Source organism: Alexandromys fortis, unplaced genomic scaffold (genome assembly GCF_014885135.2).
Source record: "Alexandromys fortis isolate MF-2015 unplaced genomic scaffold, M_Fortis_MF-2015_v1.1 scaffold_72, whole genome shotgun sequence".
Classification (NCBI taxonomy): Eukaryota; Metazoa; Chordata; class Mammalia; order Rodentia; family Cricetidae; genus Alexandromys; species Alexandromys fortis.
Genome location: NW_026067969.1, coordinates 8922244 through 8932864, shown reverse-complemented (window position 1 = coordinate 8932864; position 10621 = coordinate 8922244). Strand labels below are relative to the sequence as shown.

At 48.3% G+C, this 10621-nt stretch overlaps 1 protein-coding gene across 6 annotated transcripts in view; it reads left to right on the top strand.

The window, feature by feature from the left end:
• The window catches only part of Garnl3 (GTPase activating Rap/RanGAP domain like 3), a 161596-nt gene that overhangs the window by 22313 nt on the left and 128662 nt on the right, over window positions 1-10621 (top strand). The window lies entirely within an intron of this gene.

Below are 10621 nucleotides of genomic sequence, written 5' to 3'. Positions count from 1 at the left end.
ATATATTTCTCAGAAGAACTTCTCATGCTATGTGTAAAGTAGTTAACACATTAGCAGACTCTTACATGCCTGGTTGCCCTATGTGTTCCTGTATGCCCCTGAGCCAGGCATTTGTCACAGGCTGTGATATTGTTGGATGAAGAGTGAATGAAGGTGTTAGAGGGAAAAGGAGCTTAGCACTCCACAAGAATCAATGACATTGAGGCACAGCGATGTGACTGGCTTCAAGACAGAGGAAATGCTTGGTCCATCCAACACATAGTTATCAGATTTGCTGTAGCAGTGGTTTGGGGAGGTCAAGAACAGGTGGAAGGGTATGGATTCGAATCACCCAGGAAGCCTGTGAAACAGCTTCCAGGGACCCTGTGGATCTGGGGAGGACAAAGGGGGTCTAGAGGAGAAGCAGCAGAAAGTGTTAGTGGGGAAGCGAGTACTGGAGATGGTGTGGGAGGAGGTGGACGTGTCAGGCTGGACGCGGGTACCACGGCTGCTCTGAACACTGGCGAGTGACACAGGAAAGGCTCACATCCAGGAAGATGTGTTCCAGCCGTGTTGACAGGTGACAAATCAGCCACCATCAGCCTGGCCTGCGTAGGGCAGTCACCCCTGGAGAAGCTACAGAAGTCTCCACTGTCCCTCCAAAGTTTTGATGTCTAGAATCGGTCACAGGCTCCAGATGATTCTCATCTGTGGTCAACTTCGAGGACAGTTGTAACCACCATGGATGAAATATGCACAGATCAGTCCCGAAACGCATGTGTGCTCAGCTGAGGGATCTGAACACCCTGCTAAGCAGTTGGAGCCCTTGATGGCTTTGAGGATCTCTGAGGAAATGTGAGAGGCAAATGCAGGGAGGAAGTCCTGCTTGCCAGTCCCTAGCGCAATCAGAGGAAAGCGGTGTGAGCCGCCACTGCCATTCAAAGCCAGCCCCACACGTAAGCTGCCTCTTAGGTGATGGAGAATTCATCGTCACCTTGATTGAAATGGAACTTTAAAGATGTACTTTAATATTCAGTTCACCCGGAGCTGCAGCTGCCTACAGTGGCCACAGGGATAGGGCTCTACCCTGCACTGCTCTGTAGGACAGGAATTTGGCTGCAGAAACAGCCCGTTTGAGTTAGTTAGCAAGCAGAGCCTGAGAGGCTTCTTTCGTAGACTACAAGTTTCACAGTATCACATAGTAAAGTATGAAGGGGTGGGGAAAAGCTGCTTGAGAGTCAGAAAACCAACTGAGGTAGCCATCCAAACGGGTGTCCTCTGCAGCTCTATTGGCTCATATGTTAAGGGGTGGGGCCTAGCCAGGGAGGAGGACGGTGAGTGCTTGCAGCCACTGGGTGGGCTAGTGGGGTGGCTGGCCTCCCTTTGGGAAGGATCACTTTAAGCACCTGGGTTCTGGGGGAGCTGCGGAGTGATGCCTCCTGGGTTGAGAGCCTTCACTGGCAGTCAGTCCTCCATTGCCACATAGGAATAGGTGGATCAGGACTGCACTAGGGACAGACTAGACTCAAAAGTGATTCTACTTGGAGTCCTTAGGAGAGCAGGCTAGAAAAATGTTTCTTCATGAACTTCCCCCATGCTGTGGGCTGCTCATTCATAGACTCATTCATTCAGCAACTCTCAGTCACCTGTGTACCAGACACTCGCACTAACATTCACCTAAATTCATTCTCTTATTTAGTCATAAAAAAAAAAACCCCATCACAAACCAGAGAGCTACCTATTGTTAACTGTGCTTTATGCACAAGGACGTAGGGGACTAGGGTGGCCAAGAGACTTGTGCAGTTGTGGCTGACTGGAGATTTGATCCTGTGTGTGGTCTAGTCAGTGCATGCCAGTTAACCTTGGTGCCTCAGTGGAAGTGCTTGCGGGACATCAGTAGCCCCAGAACATTTTGGTAATACCAAGTTGTAGACAGAGATTGCTTTTTCATCTCCCAGCTGTTCAGACCCAAATAATCACTCAGAAACTATATTATTTAGAATACTGCTTGGCCTATTAGCTCAGGCTTCTTATTAACTAACTCTTACATCTTAAATTAATCCATTTCTTTTAATCTTTGTATGGGCATGAGGCTGTGACTTACTGGTGAGGGTCCACTGGCATCTGTCTCCTTTGGCAGCTACATGGCGTCTCCCTGACTCCACCTACTCTCTCTCTATTTCATGCCTGGCTTTACTCTGCTAAGCCACTGGCCAAAGCATCTTTATTCATCAACCAATAAAAGCAACCCTATACATCCCACATCATCAAGTACTGTTCTTGGCAGAGCCCACAGAGTTAACCAGGATGGTGTTGGATGCTTGCTAATGTTCTCGTCCCACAGAAGCTTCTGGAAAACTGAAAGTTTTCTGAGCATCTGTTTGTTGTAATTGGGTTCACGCTGGGTGTTAGTAACTTGGGCATTTAATGCCTTCTCAGCGGAATGAGCAGCTGGAATTTGGGGACTTTACTGGATAGATGTGGAGAGACCTTGCCAAAGGCAAGCATCATAAGACTCCCTGGGTGATAGAATACCCTGAGCAGTCTGGTTTGGATAGCAGTAGAGTGGTAGACTGTGGGCCTGGACAAGTTGACAGAAGCCAAGCTACCAAGGGACCCTGGGCCTGGACTCACTGGGTGGGGCAGAAACTGTTCGAATTTGCTTCCAAGGAGATAATGACTTCAGGGCAACTAGGTTTAGGTAGGATGGGTCTAGTGGCAGTGTAGGTGCTTTGAGGGGTGCAGGAACAATGGGCGTGAGTTCCAAATGTTTTGGAGGAATGTTAGGATGGACCTGAATATGTGTGGGGAGGCAAGGAGGTGAGCTTCAGGGTTCTGACTCTGGCATCAGGGTAGTTTTGGATCTTGTCACCAATAAGGGAGCCCTAAGACCTAAGATGTGACAACACAAAGCCTGTCTAAACTGAGAACCAAACTAAGAGCATGAGGCAGATGCTGTCAGGGCTGAAGAGGCTTTCCCCTGCATATGCAGGCATAGGCCTCCTTAGGAAAGACTCGAGGAGTGTGAAATGGACTTGAAAAGCTGTAGGACCTCCTTTCTCTTCTCTGTCTTCTGTATATTTATAACTGGGCCAAGGTGTGTGTGGGTTCTAGGAGGCAAGGTCAGCATGGGCAGGCACAGATGGGAGAAGCGATTTTCCTGGTGAGCTGAGCTGTCAAGAAGTGACAGGAAGTGTAGAAAGTCAGGGTGGGGACTCGCTGTGAGATGCTGAGTTCTGGGGGCATTGTGAGGCTTCGTGAGCCTTGAGGCAAGTGACTGTTTGAGGTGTGTGCGCGCGGGAACAAGTCCCAGCCCATGTGTGTTTCACGAGGAAGTAGAAAAGGTGGACTGAAGAATCCTGTCAGCTGTCAATCACAGAATCCCAGCTCAGATCAGCGAGGGCCAGGAGGGAGGGTAGAAAGCTGGTGACAGCCGTGGGTCTGGCTTCTGGCATGGCGAGACCTAAAGTCACCAGTGCTGTTGTCAGGATGGTTTTTCTTTTCTCTCCCACCCCCTGCCTTCCGCCCTCCATCCCCAGCTCTACCTCATTTACGTGCAGGTTTCACCTGCTCCGTGCCATGTGGTCCCAGGCAGCCCAGACTGTCTTTAGAGCTTTGTGAAGACTCTGGGGAGGGCTCCAGTTCTCCAGTCTGGGTCACAGGTTCTTTCTGGCCTCCCAGGGAGTGTCCCTTATGGAGGACCAATGCAATAGTCCTTACCTTGGTGAGCAGAGCAGCCTCAGGGAAGAAAAGGAGCGGCCAGGAGCAGGAGCTGCAAGACGACTCGATGCAGCTGGTCATGAAAGCCGTGGTTGAAGAGAGTGGTATGGCTCACCACAAAGATGACCAGGGAGGTTTTGTCAGAACCGTAGGTCACAGCATCTGTTTACTGAGAATTCCTTGTGGTAGGAGCCAGAAATCTGGGTGGAGGTGATAAATGCAACAGAAGCCTTGGTGGTGAGAGTCGGGTGGCTGTGCTGATCAAGGAGCCATGACACAGCTCTGAGGGCAGGGCACACTGGGGATGCAGGAGGCACAGCTTCCTGGGGTGTTCTTTGCTTTTCAAATCAAGGACTAGGGGCTGGGGATTTAGCTCAGTGGTAGAGTCCTCACCCTGGGTTCAGTCCTCAGTTTCGGGGGGGAAAAGAAAAAAGAAAATAACAAAGCTATGACTAATTAGACCAGGAGATAAAATTTCTTCGCAGGGGTGTCATAGTTCAGTCTATAGGGGAAAGAAAGGAAGATGTAAGAGGATGGCCATTCTGGACCGTGTTCCCTAAAAGGATGGCAGTCAGGAGGGAAGGAGTTTCAGTTTGGACTCCCATCATTTCCGGTTCTTGTTTGTCGGGTAGTCTTCCCCCTGCAATAACAGTGTGCGTTTGAAAAGTCTGTAGCTCAGACTCAGTTCTCTGCCAGACTTAATGATGGTTTACTTTTGATCTTTTGAGGGAAATTGCCATGTATTTGAAAGTTTGTCACCAAGACATACTGCTGAGTACTATTTTATGTAGGCATTAAAAAAAAAAGCTTCAAAGGCGCTGAAAGACCACATGTGCTCCTGGGGAAAACCCAGTGCTGGGGGTAACTTTTTTGTTTACAATTAGGGACATTCTGTTCCCTTTCTTTTAATGTTTTTATGAGAAGGGGGATATAGGAGATGGCCCCAATCCTGAGTGTCTCACCAGAGAGTGGCAGTCCTGCTGACAGAGTCGGGAGAGTCTGACTGTGCAATGGTGTGTTTGCGGCTGCTTGGACGTCCTCTGAACTGCATCCAGTAGTTGTGGGGGCATGTCAGACAGCGGTTTTAGTGTGGTGAGTTTATTAGATTTAAACCCTCCCCACTCCAGGAAGAGCCTGGGCAGCTCCCATGACCCTTCAGTGGCCCCAATCTTTTGGATCTGCTGCTGCTTGGGGGGCTTAGACTTTAAATCACCTCCTGATTCCATTTGAAAAACCCACCTGAGTCTTCTAGAGGCAGGTGTAGAGGCGCGTCTGTCTCCTGTGGGAGCTTGATAGTCATGAGGGGACAGTTCCCCTGGCCACCACCACAGCCATCTATCCCTCTGCACAGGCCTCTCACTGACAGGGTTGTTCACGAGTCTGGACTTGAGGGAAAGCAGAGGATCCTGGTCAGATGCAGAACTTGGCCTATTTTGCCAGAAAAACACTGACAATAAGGAAGTTTTTGTTTTATATCCATCTGCCCCATTCCTGTCACTCCTTCTGACTGTAGTCAAGGAGCAGAAGAAGGCTCCATTTTGGAACCTGCTTTCTCCGCCACAGTGCAGGTCTGTGCTAAGATAAGCGGGGAATAACAGACACTGCAGGTGCTGCAGGGGCCGCAGGAGATGCCACTGGGTCGTCACTAGCAGTAAAGAGCCAGGGCCATCTAAGTGGAGCATGCTGGGTAAAACAGGACACGTTCCTTCAGTGGAGTAAGAACACAGGAGCCATACTTGACTAGGAAAACCACCGAGGTCTACTATGCAGAGACTGCAGCAAGGGCATGGATAGGGTTGTGTGCTCTTATGACTTGCTTTTCGTGGGCAACTCTTTCCAGGACACCTGGCCTCCTGCAGATGCAATTCCTCGCATTGTATAGACAGTTTGCTCGTAACTCACGCATCTCCTGCTCATCACATCATCCTGACACCACTTGTACACCTATGTGACGCTGTGTAAACATGCACTGTGCTGTGCTGCTTCGGGAATGAGAAGAGGAAAGGGGCTGCATGCGTGCAGTGCGGAGCTGAGAGAATGGAGGGAGGGCTGTAGATATTCTCAGTCCATAGATGTGAAGCTGTAAGTGCAGGAACCTGGTTGTAGCATGCTGCTTTGTGTTAGAGAAGGAAAGAGTGGGGTGGGAGATGACTTAGCAGGTAGAGCACTTGCCCCACAAGTGTAGTTCAGATGCAGGTGGTTTGTCTATAATCCCTGTACTCATGAAGTGGAGACAGGCGATCCCTGGTGCAAACTTGGTAAGCTAGCCAAATTCATGAGCTCTGGGTTCAATTGAGAGACCTTGCTTCAATATATAATACGGAGAGTGATTAAAGAAGATACGTAATGTATCTTTGACCTCCACAGGTGTGCCCACATGTATGCATACACTCACACACATGTGAACATGTACACACACCACATGTGCACACAAATGCAGAATTAGAGGTAGGAGGACCGACAGAATTGCTCAGTGAGTAAAATGTTTGCTATGCTAGCCTAGCAGCACATGGATTCCATCCTCACGACCCATGTAAAGATGGCAAGTTTCTTCTCGCCTGTACATGCTGTCCCCCCAACATACCAAACACACACCGATAATAAATTCAAAGGAGGCAGAAGAAGGTGGATCTGTACTTCTCTTTGAGAATGTGTGCATCAGAATGTCTGGTAAAAAGATGAGAAGTAGCCCTTGTTGCTGTGGGCAGGGCAAGGAGGGGCAGGAGAAGGGGGATTGTTCCACTTGCGTCCTTGTGTTGCGAAGCAGGTGCCCACACTGTCTCTGAAGAAGGAAATCCAGATACACAGATATATCACACGGTTTTGAAAAGTTGATGCTGTGGAGGGGAACGCGGTGCCTGGTGACTCTAGCTAGATGCTGGTAGGAAAGGCGAGACCTAAATAGCAGGACAGAAGGTGGTAGTCTGGTCCATGAGATCCGGAGAAAGTCTGGTCTGGGTGTTATGTTTGGGGGACGGCTAGGGTATGTATGGAACTGTGTTCAATGTGGAAAGTTGCAGTTTGCAGGTGGAAAGATCTGAGTTGGAGATTTGCTGTGAGGAGTTCTGTTAACATGGAGATGATGTTTGCAGGCTCAGGAGCAGTGAAGCGCCCAGGGAGGGAGATGGCGTGAGTTGGAGGGGGAAGGTAATCACTGACATTGACGTGGAGGAGTTAAGGTGTTCCTAAATGAAGCAATGAAGAGGACTCATTTGTTGCTGCTTCGTGTGACCTAAAAACAGGCAAGAAGATGGCCTCGCTCTCTGTGGGGACAGCCTGGCCCCTTTCTGGATGCCCAGTGCTCAGAAGTATTTCTGTAGCCCCTGCAGGAATAACCGCCAAAAGCTACCATTTCTCCCTAAGGAGGTTACCCATGGCTAAGAATGGCGTTCCCTTTGACTGGAAAATGGCGTTCTTTCCCGATTTATACTCCATAAGGACCAGAAACTCATTTGGGGTGTTCAACTCAAAATACAGAGCCAGAACACCATAAGGTCGCGGTGTAAATGCTGATCGCATACTAGTGTACTTTTTAAACATCAGCAGCCCGGCCCAAATCCACCTCACCACGCTCGTTTCTGTAAGCCCCGCTTTGACCTTAGAAAGCAGCCAGCTTTCTCTTGTTGTCCCTTGGAGTAATGCATGTTCTTAATTCTAATGCTTCGTCTTCTCTATTTCTGGGTGTCAGTTTTTCTGTCCACTCTGAAGAACAGCCTCCCTTCTCTCAAACACCCTGTGCTATGAGTTTCATAGTTTCATTGTCTTCGGAGAGTCTCTGAGATGCCAGCTTCGAGAGCAAGCATTCAGGAGACAATTTAGGCTCATAGCTAGATCTGTAAAAGCACCAAGGAGGAGTTAGCTGCTTCCCCACAGTGTGGTCTGCGTGTGCCTGAAGGGAAACTAAGCACCTATCAGCCAGAGTAGAGCTAATCCAGGCCACACACAAAATACAGCACAGAAATCACTTTAAAAAGTAGCCTGAGCTATATCTCTCTCCTGGGTTTCCCTCAAGGCCATTGTCATGTCAGTTCAGCAAACTGGTTTTTTGTTTGTTTGCTTGCTTGTTCGAGACTACATTTCTGACATATTCGTATTGACTATGAGGGGACAAAGTCTGCCATTTTGGCGTAAGGGACATTGTGAGCTTGCAAATAACAAAGAAAGACAAGACACAGGAAGCTCTCCTAGCTCTGCCCATAGCAGAGCCTGCATCTCCAGTGGAAGTTGCCCCTCCTCTCTCTAGAACCAAGAGGAGAGCTGTTTTGAAATGGAAAATGAAGGCACCAGATGAATCTGCATAACCAACCTCACTAAATAGCCCCACCAGCTCTACATGCTCACCTTTCCAGTGTCCACCCAGGAGCTTCCAGCTTCTCTCTTTTGTCTAGTCACCTCGATGTGCGGTGCCCTTGTTAAAAGTGGTACTAGGTCCCCAAATCTGAGTGTCCCTTTGGACTTTCCTTTCCTTTCTTTCGAGCCTCCATTTGTATAAAATTAGAAATGGCTGTGTTTGTCTTTGCTAGTCTGTTACCCTGTCTCTGCAGTTTACTCTGCAGGCACAAGGTAGAGAATATAGAGTGGGGACGGAACTTTGCCTTTCCTGACGTCGAGACTTCCCACAGCGAATGTCAGCTTCCTCCTACATTTTCCTCTCCAGCTGCTGGATGCTCTGGTGTGGGGCTCTTGATAAGGGGCACAGACACATTTATTCCTCTTTTTTTTTTTTTAGATTTATTTTTTTTGTGTACAGCATCCTGCCTGCATGTATGCCTGCACACCAGAAGAGGGCACCAGATTTCATCACAGATGGTTGTGAGCCACCATGTGGGTGCTGGGAATTGAACTCAGGACCTCTGGAAGAGCAGCCAGTGCTCTTAACCTCTGAGCCATCTCTCCAGCCCCGTTATTCCTCTTTTTATTGTGCTCAAGTCAGACAGCATCATGAGTACTTTCATGTGCCCTCTTCTCATTCCACCCAGCGGGAAGTACCATGATCAGCATCTTTTGGATTAGCTCGTTGATCAGATCCTGTTGTCATGACTGAGGCCCATGAAGGGGCTATTTATTGTCAGAAGTCAAGAAGAGAGTGACTTGTGGAATTATCAGACAAACTTTATGAGCATGTAACTTCTCTAAATGTATAGATATTCGTTCATCTAAGTTTTGTTTCCTAGTTCTCTCTTTTCTTTGCATGACCAGATTTTTCATTAAACTATAATTTGTATGCATAAAATACAAGAATTTTAAGGAGAGCCGTTGGGTGAATTTTGATGGTTGCAGGTGATGGAGTTTTTAGTGTTATGTCCGTCAATCTCAGTTGCATTGCCTGCTTAGGAAAGCCACCAATCTCAATACTAACATGGTCATGAAATGACATTTGCTCATTGTGATAGCTCTCACTACCTTTTTGTTGTTCAGTCATACTACAGGCCTTGTATTAATTTAATTTAAATAAATCTGAATTTTCTTTTAGATTAGCCCAAGATATTTTTTCAATTTTTGTGTCTGACTCAGAAACAAATTTCTTACATACACTACGTAACTCGGCTCACCTCAGTCACTTATGGAGTCATGAGTAGAGGGGTTATCTCTCTAGGCTTGACCCTAGGAAGGGCTCTGAAGTGGTCTGTGTTTGTCCTGTGTCACCCTTGGTCACTTCTGCAGTTAGCTGACCTCCTCTCCAGTGTTATTCCCAACGAAAGACTTTGCAATAGAAATGACCTTAACTTGTTTTGTATGGCCCCAAAGGGCTAGCTGTCTTGCATGCATGCATGTATTGACATATCCATCCATTGTTCAGAAAACCCTACTAAGGGCTAACTCTGTGCCAGGCATTTGTTATGTCAAGTGCTAAGGATTTTCAGCCTTGAACAGAAGCAACAGGGTTAAATTCTGATGGAGAGACAGACAGGTATTAATCAAATCCCTCTGTAATCTCTAGCCTAGGGGAAAGGGGTATGGAGAAGGTGACATTCAGAGAGGACATTCTAGGTAAGGCACGAAGAAACTCAGCAAGTTGAAGAAAGAGGGAGAAAGGCTGTGTGGCTGAAGGGCTGGAGGGAGAGGGGAGCAGAGCCAGACTAGACAGGTGGCCGGGGGTGTAAGTGATGGCGAGGAAGTTTAGGGAAAATGAAAGGGTGTCGATGTAGGACCAGCTGGCGGAAATTAAGCAGCAATGGATTGCAACTTGATATAGAGAAAACCTGTTTAACAGGAAGAAAGGAGACCCGTGGGGGCATAGTGTGGGTGAAGAGAGCTTTTTGAAGTAGTTGGTAAAGGACACTCAGTCACAGATACGGGGCTGGACACCAGATGCTCGGTCAGTCTCTTTACCTGGGAGTTTCTGGAATTCTTCCCCCACCCCAGGGAAGGAGACAGAGATGAGGTGGTTTCTGGGATTTTGTAGAGGAAATGCCTTGTGCTGGCATCCAGTGAGTGAGAAAGGAGCCTGACTGTTTCACAGGCTGGCTGTAATAGCATTGTGGATGGAGTGTATTTTTGTTAAAATTGCAGGTACATAGATCCCACTCCTGAAGCTGCATATCAAGGAGTTGGCAGTGAGAACTGGGCATTTCTATATTTAGGTGAAAATACTCTTAGAGCAAACTTTAAAACTTCTGCAGGGAAAGAATAAGACTGCATGACATCATGGTGGCAGAGCATTTTATATGTCAGAAAAATTAAGACCATATGGAAGAGACGGAGCTGGGAGGCGCAGGCGCCGGCAGACGGAGCTGGGAGGCGCAGGCGCTCTGGAGGGGACGAGCGCGGCGGCAGAGGTCGCAGGCGGCAGGGACCAGCGCGCAACACCGAGAGCAGATCGCCCCACTACAATTAAATCAAAGAGGTAGGCCTTTGGTTGGCGAGGGCCCTGGCAAACGGGGAGCCGGGACCGGTTCCGGAAAACCCTTCTTAGGGGTGA